The sequence below is a fragment of the Pithys albifrons genome, chromosome Z (genome assembly GCF_047495875.1).
Source record: "Pithys albifrons albifrons isolate INPA30051 chromosome Z, PitAlb_v1, whole genome shotgun sequence".
NCBI classification, from domain to species: Eukaryota; Metazoa; Chordata; class Aves; order Passeriformes; family Thamnophilidae; genus Pithys; species Pithys albifrons.
This window is the reverse complement of record NC_092497.1, coordinates 77693654-77707453: the sequence shown is the minus strand read 5'-3', so window position 1 is coordinate 77707453 and position 13800 is coordinate 77693654.

Here is a 13800-nt window from a genome sequence, read left to right as displayed (position 1 = left end):
TACCACATTGACAGAAAAGAACCACAATATAATTTCAAGAAAAAGGATCCACATAGCATTATAAAAGTTAGAGATATGTGAGTATTCTGACTCAAGCCATATTTCATGGGTGCAAAAGGCAAATTGTTTGTGGGAGAAGTGTAGCAAAGCATTCTCAATACATGGCATGGAGGATGTTGTGTCAAACATCGGCTGATGAAGAAAATACACCAGCTACTAAGAATGCTTTAACAACTGATGTTTTTAATGTGGTTTGAATGTACTGAATGTAAAAACTGCACTGTCATTGTTTCTTCTTCCCATAACCCCCTGCCAGGCCAGGGGGCTGGGAGAAAGACTGTGACCTCATGTTACCTGAAACCCTCTCCCATTGAATGTAAATCCCCTTACTCCTATTGCCCCAAAGTCAGACTCCCCCCCTTGTCCCTTATTGATGAATTTATATCCTTCCAAAGTCCATATAAACCTGTTGCCCTGATTAAACTTCCTCTTTGTTCCCTGTGCTCACCAGTGGTCCCTGTGTGTCCTTTCTTGAGGGCTCTCAGAGACCACATGGTCGGGGTAAAGCAGAGAGCACACACTTCTCCTAGGTTAATGGACTAATAATCCAGGACCAGGAGAAGCTCCATATTGTTGTAGATTCCCTTCAGCACGCAGCATCAACGAGGCTACAGTAAACCTACTCTCACAGAGAAGGACGGGGGATGGTGTCATTACAAGGGATGTTGTCGGCTGGCTCTGGGGATACCAAACCAGGTCTAAGGATGTGCACTCCAGGGTTCGAAAGCAATGACTGAAAAGGGTGTTTGGCAAGAGGAAATATTTGAGGCAGAAAATGAGAACATGAAGAAACATGCAAACAGTTTAAATGCCTCTGTTCAACCTGTCCCTGCAGTGAGCACAGGGCTTTCAAACAAGAAGTGGTGTAGCACAAGTTCAGCTGTTAAACACCATTCCTTTTGCATAAACATTAAGAATTCAGACAGCAGCTCAGGGCTAACCAGATACAATAACTGAGCTCTAATGTAGTTGGTGTTACTTATGCTATTTGCAGGGTGCAAGTGGCAGTGATGGGTGGGATAAAAAGAAATAAATTTGGTATCCAGCATAAACATCCACTACTGTCCTAGAGGAAAACAAACCACATCTTTTCACTCATAAATTGAAAGTGTTAGATATGGAAATTAAGAGCAAACAAGAAATTCCAGCCACCATCAATTTTCATAGTAGAATTGTTCTTCAGTTTTTTTCTGGGGGTTTGGTTTGTTTCTATGTTTGTTTGTTTGTTTGGTATCTTCTTTTCCCATATATCTGGCCTTCCTTAAATGCACAAAAATATCTGCATAGGGAGAATTTCCAGTAGGAGATGTCACTTTGCACCTGATTATTTTTTCTCATGTCTGCATTCAAATCACTATTAGATGAGAGGTATTTTGGTAAGTAAGAATGAAAACAGTAAAGCTTTCTACATTCTATTTATATCTAAATCAGGAATGTTTGGAGTATTTCTCAGGCTGGTTTTCATCTTTCTCTTTGTTCTGCCTAGCAGAAAGGTTCTGCCTAGGATTTATTCATGCTAATTCAGAATTTATTCTCCCCCTATAGCAGATTTTCCAACCCTGACTACATTCTTTTAAGTCAGCAAGCAGGCTTGACAGAGTTGAAAGGTCAACAGCATCCCTGGCATATAAAGTCACTGTATCCACACAACAGCCAATGTTGACACCAGCAATTAATTTGAATGGGCTAGGTTTGTGTTCAAACCACCACAAGGAAGAATTACTATCTTGTCAAGTTGTCAAGACAACTTGTTGCTGTATTTAATAAACCAAGATCCCGTTTCTATAATATGAAGGTGAGCTAGGAAGTTAGTTCTCACCCATGAAGATGTTTTATGTTTTATTTCACTACAGCAAAAACCCCCAACACAGAACATTTTCCATTTGTAGGGTTATTTAAGCATAATGGAGTGGGTCACTAAACATTTTCTCTTCTCATCACATTAAATTACAGTCACCAGGCTTGAAAGATGGGCCCATGCAAACCTCATGAAGTTCAATGAGGCCAATTGTAAGGTCCTGCAGCTGGGTTGGGGCAATTCCATACACAAATGCAGGCTGACTGGAGAATGGATTGAGAGCAGGCCAGAGGAGAAGCAATTAGGGATACTGTTGAATGAAAAACTGGACATAACTCATCAATATGCACTTGCAGCCCAGAAAGCCAGTCACATCCTGGTACACACAAAAAGCAGCGTGGCCAGCAGGGTGAGGGAGGTGATTCTCCCACTCTCCTCTGTGTTGGTGAGGGCTCACCTGGAGTGCTGCATCCAGCTCTGGGGTCCTCAACACAAGAAGGATGTGTACCTATTGGAAAGAGTCCAGAGGAGGGCCACAAAGATGTTCAAAGGGATAGAGAACATTTCATATGAAGGCAAGCTGACAGAGATGGGGTTATTCTACCTGAATGAGAGAAGGCCCCAGGGATACCGTGCAGCAGTCTTTCAATACCTAAAAGGGACCTGCAAGAAATCTGGACAGGGATGTTACACAAGGCATGGGGGGAGAGGACAAAAGATAATGGATTCAAAGTGAAAGAGAATAAATTTAGGTTAGTTGCTAGGAAGAAATTCTTTACTGTGAGGGTGTTGAGGTGCTGGCACAGGTTGCCCAGAGAAGTTGTCCCCTGCTCATGGCAGGGGGGTTGAACCAGATGATCTTTCAGGTCCCTTCCAACGCAAGCCATTCTATGATTTTATGATCAGGAATAAAACAAAGAATTGAGTAAATCAGGCCTTTTATCCTGTTTTAACCAACAAGACTTCTAAATTTAAAAATAAATACTGCTAACAGCAGCATGGTTAGGAGCAACAAGACTATGCCAGGCATTCTTTCCAACCTTCAGATTATAATGGCAGTCTGTTAACTGGGAACTCTGCACTCTTTTGGCCACCCTCTGGTAGCCATTTCCTCCATGACAGTACTAAACCCAGTTGTTATCATAATGGCAAACTGGTCTTTACTCTCTTAAAATGTCAGCTAACAAATTATACAACGAAACTTTGGTGGCTGAACTCTTCAAACCCAAAGAATAATTATCAGACTTTACACACAATGAGCTGTCAGAGCATCACCAACCCAAGTGCTTCTAAATTTCAAATTGTTTAATATATAATCTAAACTCTATTATTTGTGAAATATCTGCAATACATTCTGCAGTACCTGTATGACATAGAACAACATTCCTCATGGTCCGTAGAACTCCAGACCTGCTGAGGTTTAAATTTTTCACACATGATAACTTCTTTGCTGAAACATCATCACAGTTAAACATGGAGATGTTTGGGAATCCTATTAGCTGCTCCTTCATGAGGAAATACAAATGATGGTTGAGGATCAAAATTCCTCCCGGATCCAAGATGGATTGAGCAGTAGTACCTGGGTCCAGAACAGGCAACTGCTTAGAGCATTTACCTGGACTTTACAGAACAGGGTATGAATTCCTGGCCTTACCCAAGAAGAGCCGGATAACTCCTGGGTTTCTCATAGGCTGCTTTAGCGCTCTCTTCCAGATGTCTTTTATTCTCTTTTCAGAGGAAAAGAAATCTTGGAAGATCAAGGATTTATCTCAGAGTAAAATGGCTATAATCTCACATTTCAAGACTTTATGGAGTGAAAAAAAAATATTTACTGTCTAGGTTTTGTAAAAGATTATATACTTTCCCTGGGGTAGTATGAAAGTGTTTCAGTTTTAGAGCAAGAAAACAGATTGGTTTGGAATGTTTTCTAGGATCACTTTATTGTTTTGTATTGGCTAGAGAACATTCAAATTTATTGGTCTGAATTGCTTGCACATTGATGAGTCAGTCTTTTAGCTGCTTCATCCCAGGACTGGAGTTTATAGAGTAATTTGTATTTCCTTTGAAGCTGGCAGGTCTCCCAAGGAATGATCATTGTGAATTCACTACAATAAAATAATCTGAATTATTCAAAACAATCTCATTCAGTTTCAACGACTCCAGATTTCCAAAGTTGTTCCATACACATAGGTTTCTATCCAGAAATTATATACTTTATATATGTGCATAACTTGTCTGACAGTACAAACCCCAGAGACAGTATGCAGCTCCAAGTGAATAGGCTACAAAAACTAATTTAATTTATAAGCTTTTAAGGCTGTATTAGCTCTGTATTAGTTTTCTCTGCCCTATCACAGTCCCAGATGGAGAAGCATAGGAAAGATTCCAGAAGCAGTTTTGATCTCACTTATCAATATTAAGCTCTGTGAGCTGCATCCACAAACTCCACAGTATAAGGACCTATGACCTCAATTTCTTGAGTACCAGCTGCAAGAAAAAGTGGGTTTGAACTGGACTGTTTCCACATGTGCTGCTTTATACATTTCTTCTAAGACTGAGCAAAGCACAAGAAGTAAAATCTGAGCTAGATAAAACACAGGGTGAACTCAGTGAGAAGATGCATCCAATGGGATGCATCTAATGGGATTTTTCCAAGTACAATAATATGAAGAGGAATAACACTGCATGTGAGCAAAACAGTTGGACCCGGTGCATACCAAATACTTGGCTGGGTAATCAGATATCTTAGTAGTCTAATGGCCAGAAGGACTCTCAGATGAGAGATGAGTAAAGATCATGAACAGATCATTAACATTCACCCATCGAATAATGGAAACAGAGAACTGCTTTGAAACTCACTCTGTCTGAAAACTGAAGACCACAGCTTCATTTACAAATCACTGAAGAATGATGGCTGTCATGAGGGGGAGTGGGAGCTTCAGACAAAGTTTATTAGAAAAGCCCTCCCATTGAGTCACAGGGTGCAGAAAACACTGTTTTGATTTCTATACCTCATAGAGAGGAGTCTAGAGGTGGCTGAATCCAATCTTAGCCTCAGACTTTTTCAATGGTTTTAGGTACAACTTTCTCCTGCAGAATTAAAGATGGCAAACTGGATATATTTACATAAAATTAATTATTTATTATGATAAATTATTAGAAAAATATCTTAATGAGAATTATGTACTACACAGTACAGAAGCTAAAACCACCAGGATAAGATATGATAGAATAGTGTACTATATCACAGCAATTATATTAGAGTTAGCAAACAAAGAAACTACTATTAAATAGAAATTGATGTAACTTACTCATATCAACATCCTTGGATGTCTCTTTCACTCAGCCTCAAGAAAGATCCTTGAGAGGTGTCTCCTGCTCAGTGTAAGAATGTTCACACATACACTCCAAAAATGGTTGTTTTAGAAAAACCATTTGAAAGTCCACTGGACTTTATTGCATAAAGTTATTGACTGTGAATTATATGACTCCAGGTCAGTTTAGCAGCTTATCTGCCAAATCTTTGCCTCACTATCAGGATGTTCATTTGGGTTTGATGTGTCAGACTGGTTTTAGCATCATTCAACATCAAAAAAAGCAAGACACAGCTGCAGGGACTCTTTCTCAGTCCACTACTTACAGTCCTGTAATCAGGGTGTTGTCAGAGGTGCTTGACCACATTCCAGGGCAGACTATCCTACCACCCCAGGCTATATCGGCAGCTGTCCTGCAGATTTCTACAGGTTTATGTCAGTGAAGAAAACTGTTCAAACATTTCAGTTCTCACAAGTACACTGCTATTTTTGTTGTACATTTCTTACACAGACAATAGATCCTTCATAACAAATTCTCTAACTACCAAGCACATTTCTGGGAAAACATTTCCCTAACAAACATTCATCTGCAAATCCCAACTGTGAGACTTGAATTCCAATGATTTTCTGCTCTGTCTAGCAGTGAAATAAACTGACCTTTCAAATCTTTCTTAAAGAGCAAACAAGAATAGCATACATCCCAGCAGTTAGAGCAATCATGTGGCCTTTGAGAGACTCTCATTCAAATTTGGCCTTCAGAGTCCCTCACATACTGTCTATCCTGGTCTGAGTTTAATTAATATATTTTGTTAGAGGTATTTAAGTTTCTACAGGTAGTTATTTAATGAGGTGAGATTTGAACTTTAACACTGTATATGAAGGAAGTACTGGTGCCTCTTTTTTTGTGATTTTAATATGAAACTCTATCCATCAGACTGAACTTTCTTTCTAAAAGTTTAGTCACACCTGGTAAAGTCCCATGAAAATGTATTTTGTCAAAAATACTCCTAAGCAACTCACACTCTAATTAAGTTTTGCCTCACAAAATTGTCGATGATCCATGATGGAAGTTAGGTTTGGGATGAATGGAAAATACTGAAGGAAAAACAGACTCAGAAAAATCCAGCGTAGTGTTCTCTCAATCTTTTAAAGCAGTTCTGTCTTCTCAATTTTCAATTTAAAAGATGGAGTCAAAAATGTGGATGCTTTTCTCCCTTCAGTGCCTCTCTGACATACTTAGGTATTGCTGATTGTTTCTTCTTAGAGAGCTGAAGAAATATGGAAGGGACCTCAGGAAACGAGCCTCTCTTTTCCCTTATGAAAGATGATAACTGTATGCAGGTTTTCACTTAGAAAGAAACTTATATAAGGTATTTCATGGTGATTTTGAAAAGTCATGCTAAGAATTAGCAATCTTTGTGATATTAGAGCCCCACAGCCCCAGAAAAGAAGCAAAAAGAAATTTCAACAATTATTTTCCTGATTAGGTTCAAAACCTTAGAAACGAGTTAATTATCTAAACCTCTTACACATACTGCTGAAGTGCAGATATTTCCTTACAAATGGTCCGTGCTCATTCTCTCAAGTGTTCTTCAACTCTAAATTTAGCATCTTTTACTGGTATAAAGGAACCTATGAATAAAAATGGAAGCTCTAAAAAGAAAATTTGAAATCCAGGAGAGGGAGCCTTAGCAGATGTCAAACGGCGCAAAACAGACATCACAAGCAAATGTGTTATTATATTGGAACTTGCACTATGAATACAAGCACAGACCAAGTCTGTGAACACCAAAATATTCATAAAATGAAGAAATGCTCTCAACTGACTGAAAATTGCTGTCAAGAAAGGCCAGAAAAAGTTCTTCATTTATTAGGAGTCACTGGGATTTTTGTATTTTCAATAAAACTCTGAAGCCTGGTGACCAAGACTTTTGCCAAAAACACATATGAAATATCAACACATGGAAAATATTCCCTTATTTTTACCTCCTAAGATCAGATGCAAATTCCAGCATTTAACTTTTCAGGTTCCAGTTCCTTTTAAGGCTATTTAAGTCTATCCCAAGATCAGATGTAAATTCCAGCATTTAACTTTTCAAGTTCCAGTTTCTTTTAAGGTTATTTCAAGGCAGTTTCTAGAAAGTCTATTTCAATTGAAAGACATCAGTTTACATGTCCTGTGGATGATTCTGGCCATAAAAAGAAAAGGGACTGAGGCAAGAAAATTACATTTTGTTCTTCATTGTGCAAACAAGAAACTGGGGAAAATGGGGCAAGATACCTGTGTGGATGAGCAAGGAATTCCTGTTATTGCTTAGTCATTATGCAGGAAACACACAGGAGATAGCAGCCAGACCTCTTGGAATTATTATAGAGTAAGTAGAAATGAAATTAGGAAGGCCAAGGCTCATCTGGAGTTAAGTCTGGCTGAGGATGTCAAGGACAAGAAGATTATCTTTAAATACATCAACAATAAAATAGAAACAAAGGATAATGTGGGGGATAATAGAAGGGGAAACATAGTAACAGAGGACACAGAGAAGGCTGAGTTACCCAATGCCTTTTTTGTATCCACCTTCATTGACAAGACCAGCCCACAGAAATCTCTGACCCAGGAGACCTGGTTAAAGGAATATTAGAAGACTTTCCTTTGATCAGAGAGGAATGGGTTAGAGAACACCAAGGCAAATTTGACCTCCACAAGTTCATGGGCCCTGATGGGGTGCATCCCCAAGTGTTGAGAGAGCTGATGGATACCATAGCAAGGCAGCTTATGATCATATTTGAAAGGAAATGGTGATCAGAAGACCTGCCTGAGGATTGGAAAAAGCAAACATCACCCCAATCTTCAAAAAGCACAAGAGGAAAGACTTAGAGAACTACCAGCTAGTCAACTTCACTTCAAAGATGGAGAATGATGAATAACGGAGCACCTCATTTTGGAGGCCATCTCTATCCACATGGAGGACAAGAAGGTGATCAGGAGTAGTCAGCATGGAATAACCAAATCAAATCATGCTTGACCAACCTGATTGCCTTCTACAATGAAACAGCTACCTGTATGAATGAGGGGAAAGTAGTGGATATTGTCTACCTTGACTTCACAAAGGCTTTTAACACTGTCTCTCACAACATCCTCCTAGGCAAACTCAGGAAGTGTGGACTGGATGAGTGGGCAGTCAGGTGGATGGAGACCTGGGTGAACAGATGGGGTCTCTGATGGAGACCTCAGAGATTCTTAATCAGTGGTACAGGGTCCAGTTGGAGGCCTGTCACTAGCTGAGTCCCCCAAGGTTCAGCACTGGAACCGATATTGTTTAACTTACTCATCCATTGCTTGAACAAAGGGGCAGATGTCTCCTCAGCAGGTTTGACGATAGCACAAAGTTGGGAGGAGTGGCTGATAACCCAGAAGGCTGTGCAGCCCTTCAGAAGGATCTTGATAGGCTGGAAAGATGGGCAGAGAGGAATCTTTTGAAATTCAACAGAGGCAAGTGCAGGGTCCTGCACCTAGCTCCAGACACCAATACAGCCTGGGGGCCAACCTGCTGCAAAGCAGCTCTATGGAGAAGATCCTGGGCGGCCTGGTGGACAACAAGCTCTCCATGAGCCAGTGATGTTCCCTTGAGGCCAAGAACAATGATATCCTGGAGTGCATTAGGAAGGCCACTGCCATGGAGGAGATCCTGCCTCTCTACTCAGCCCTAGTGAGGCCTCACCTGCAGTACTGTGCCTAGTTCTGGAGTCCTCAGTACTGGAGATATGTGGGGCTTCTAGAGTGGCCAGTGTAGAGCAACAAAGGTAATAAGGAAACTGGAGCATTTCTCTTATGAGAAAAGGCTGAGAGAGCTGGGACTGTTCAGCCTTGAGAAGAGATGACAGAGAAGGGACCTCATCAGTGTTTGTAAATGTCTGATCTTCCCATATTTTTCATTGGTGCTGAGCAACAGAGCAAGAGACAATGGGCAAAAACTGATGCACAGAAAGATACACCTGAATATGAGGAGGAACAACTTCACTTGACAGGTGGTGAAACACTAGAATAGATTGCCCAGAGAGTTGTGGAGTCTCCTTCACTGGAGGTATTCAAGAACCATCTGGATGCAATCCTGTGCCATATGCGCTAGGAAGACCCTGCTTGAGCAGGCAGGTTGGACCACAAGGCCCACTGTGGTCCCTTCCAACTTTAGCCATACTGTGATTCCATGATTGTCGTGATCCCATCAAAACCCAGTTCTAGAATGTCAGGTTGAAAGTCTTGCACAAAAGTGATGTGAGATCCACCCATGAGAACCAATGGTATTTACAAATAAAGGAAAGTATGGAACAAAAATATGCCTAAGGAAATTCACAAGGGGGGGGCATATTAAAACTGTGTATTTTGTTATCATTAAAATTAAAACACTATTTAGAAATCAGTCACATTTTCTTGCAAATGTAGGTGTTAAGAATAAAGACTGATCTCATTTTTTTTTAATTTCTGATGAGAGATAAATGCTGACTGCTTTCCTTAAGCTGTTTCTTAGCAGCCAGAACTGTAATTCATGGAAAATACTCGTTCACACGTTACAGATAACAGAGCAGGCTCTGCCCACAGACAAAGTCAATAGCTGCTTGGATTAGGTGTTTCCAGAGAGCTAAGTCATCATGACCTCCATTTTTCACAAAGGATGACTGTCTGTCATGGTGACCCTAGAAGGCAAAGCTGGGATGGATGTGGCTGGGAAAGCTGGCCACTTATAGTCAGTGAGGAAAACATTTGATCTCCCAGTCTCCAATTTCTCCAGAGGGTGCAGATACATCAAGCCCAAAATGTAAGACATTTCTTAATCACTTCCCAAAACAGCTTCAACTGCTTTCCAAAGTCACAGCCCTCCAGAAAGACCACTGGAACAGCACATTAACAAAAATTCACTTTTGTCTTAAATTGTTATAGAGTCAGGATTCTCATCCTCTGCAAAAAACCAAACCTAAAATAAATAAAATTTTTAAAAAGAATCTTCCCCTAGATTTGTATATGTTCTAAGAAAAACACAAATACCATATAATTCTCTCAAAGCAAAATAGGAAAACATACCAGTTTTTTATTTTTCTCACAGCTACACTAAAAACACAGACACAAAATAATCAACACACACACAAAAAAACAACAACAACAAAAACAACAACAACCAAAAAAAACCACCAAAACCCACTGCAGTCTGAGAAAGACTGTACAGGTTGATAATTTGGTGGGAGATTTATCCACAAATGTGTTATCTCTTGATCAAGAATAAAACAAGTACCTAAGAAACACAATTTAAAAGCTTGAAAATTATTATATATAGTGCATTGTTCAATTTAGAAGACAGTCTGTTTGGGCATGGAAAAATCTCGAACATCCCCGTGTCATTCTTACTGTCAGTCAAATTACCACTCTACAGTATAAGCAGGAAACAAGAATTACTTTCTCTACTTTGTATCATTGTGTAGTTAATACCATACAGAGAACAGCTTGTAAAAAAAAATCTATTTTGAAAACAGATTGCAAGAAAGAATCATAGAATCATATAATCGATTGGGTTGGAAAAGACCTCCAAGATCATCGAGTCCAACCCTTGGTCCAACTCTAGTCCATTTAGTAGATCATGGCACCCAGTGCCACGTCCAATCGGTGTTTAAAAATCTCTAGGGATGGTGAATCCACCACCTCTCTGGGCAGCCCATTCCAATGCCTGATTACTCTCTCTGGAAAGAATTTTTTCTGATATCCAACTTCAATTTCCCCTGGCAGAGCTTAAGCCCATGCCCCCTTGTCCTATTGCTGAGTGCCTGGGAGAAGAGACCAGCCCCCACCTGGCCAGAACTTCCCTTCAGGCAGTTCCAGACAGTGCTGAGGTCACCTCTGAGCCTCCTCTTCTCCAGGCTAAACAACCCCAGCTCCCTCAGCCTCTCCCCATAGGGCTTGTGCTCCAGTCCCTTCACCAGCCTTGTAGCTCTTCTCTGGACTTGCTCCAGCACCTCAATATCCTTTCTGAACTGAGGGGCCCAGAACTGAACACAGTACTCAAGGTGTGGCCTCACCAATGCAGAGTACAGGGGAAGGGTCACTGCCCTGGTCCTGCTGGCCACGCTATTTTTGATACAGGACAGGATCCCATTGGCCTTCTTGGCCACCTGGGCACACTGTTGGCTCATGTTGAGCTTCCTGTCAATTAGTACCCCAAGGTCCCTTTCTGCCTGGCTGCTCTCCAGCCACTCTGTGCCCAGCCTATATTTATATGTTTTATATTAGTATTTTATATGAGTGGCTAATTGTTTTATACTCCTCTAAACTACTAACTGTGACAAATATAGGTCTTATTATGAGCAAGATGAGAAGACTTCATTTCATTTTATTATCCTTCTAGTTAACTTGTCTCAAGTTATTTCAAAGATCCCAGGTTGTGCACAAAAACACAAAGATAATTGGGTCTCCTAATTTTTGAAAATGCTTAGGATGAACAAAGCACACTGTAATGTAGACAAAAAGAGCTATTTTTCAGCTTCTGTGATTCTGAAGATTGACAAAACCATCTGCACAACTGCCTTGACAATACTACCAGAAAACATACCCTCTATATTATTGAACTCAATTTCTAGAAGTGCAGTTCTAAATTCAATAGAAACTCTTTCTTCACTGAATGGAAGAATCAGATAATTTCCCCTATCTAAAAGAGAAAATTAAAAGGAGCAAAGGGACATGTTATCCTCTGCATTTTTCCTTGAAAATTCAAATCACTGTGACTGAATTTGTTCCTGATTTCACTGAAATCTCATGAGGGATGAATACAGTGACTGTGGCAGTTTTAAAACTACCTTCCAATAGAAGTGTCAAAAAAAAGTCCATTATACATAAAGAATTAATTTTCCCTCTAACTACCAAAACTACCTAAGACAAGATCAAAAGCAAAACAATTACTACTTCTGCAATTCAAAATCAGACAATTAATATTCATATCTTTAATAAAAAATGAAAATTTATCAATACACACAAAGATATGAAAAAAATTTATTTAAAGATTAATTCCACCTTGCTCTTGTTTTACTACATCTCCTACATTAGAAGAAACAATATAAAAGTTTCGTCTGGAAGAGATAAAGATGTTCACTGACAGACAGGAGTCCTAAAATATTCATGCTTTAATGTCTCTGAGAGTTTATGAGTACAGTAAAATATTGTTTTCACAAAATTTACACTTAAATAAATAATTAGGCAAATAAATGTGACCTCTGGCATTTGATTTCAACTGTGAATGCATGCCTGCATTTCTCCAGACAGAGCGAAGATCAAGCTTTCAAAAACAAACTGTGAAGTGTACCAGGTAATTCGTAAGCACTAATTTCACATCTCCCAAGGTTTCATAATTACAGACTTAATTTGGATTATGAAAAGTACAGAATATCTCCTCAGTTACTCTCAAATAAATCAGTGCTGTCACCACCACTGACTTCCACAAAATGAGTATTAATTTAAAATTACTTCTTCTGAAAATTCGATTTCCGTAATAACCCTTAAGGAAGTACAGGAAATCCTTCATAGACTAACAGCCCAAGAAAAATGCAAAACAAAGAAACAAAACAAAAAAATGTATTTTACAAGTAATAACAATGAACTGGTTTCAGTCATAAACTAATTTACTTTTGATCATTTCAATAAATTCTGCAAATAAATTTTAAGCAGTAATACAGATGCAATTATTAAATATGAAATAAGCAAAGCCTGTCCAGACCTTCACAAATTTTGCCGAAAAAAGTCAACACTTCTAGAAGGAGAAAAAGTGTTTGGTTGGGGTTTTTTGTTGGGTTTTTTCCCCTTCTTGTCAATGTAGAATTACATCTTTACCTACCTATCTGAAATACTTTCGAGACCCCTTCGCACCACTTGTTCTTTCAGAATTTTACCTGAAGACTGTCAGAAAGTCAAGGTCCTTGGCTTGTCACAACAGAAAATATGTGAATATATTAATGTTTTATTAGCTATGGCTTTGTGTTTTACAAGGATATTAGCCCCTAAAATAGGATACCTTTGCCACAGAATCCAACCCAGGAACCAGACTTCAATCAATGCAAAGGATCTTATGAATTCAGCAATCTTCTGCCCTTGAGGGAGGTCACAGAGGGAAAACTCTTCCATTTAGAAGTTGCTATCATCTCTCACATAGGATCTACTAGTAAAGCCAAAAAGTTACCTAAAAGAAAATAAGTTGCCTGGTACTTCCACAGCTCCGTTCACACTTCAAGAAAACTCCCTGCACACTGCAGGTCTGTGCTGATTCCTTCATCATAACTCAGAGGTGACAACAACAAAGGTGTTGAAAATCCTGACCTTTACATATAATAATCAAATAAGTTCTCCTGGGTTCGTATGGTGTGCACTCTACACTCTCCATGTGCTGACACAAAAATTTTAATTAAGCTGCAAAAAAAGAATACACAGCACAGCATGGCCATGCATAACACATATTGTAAGCTCATTTCTTTATCCCATATATCACACTATGTGGAAATGTATTTTTGAAAGTGCAACCAATACAGCCCTTTAAAATGTAGCTCTATTAGGCAGTATTATAACAAAAAAATTCAGGAGATTATGGCATATTAAATCTT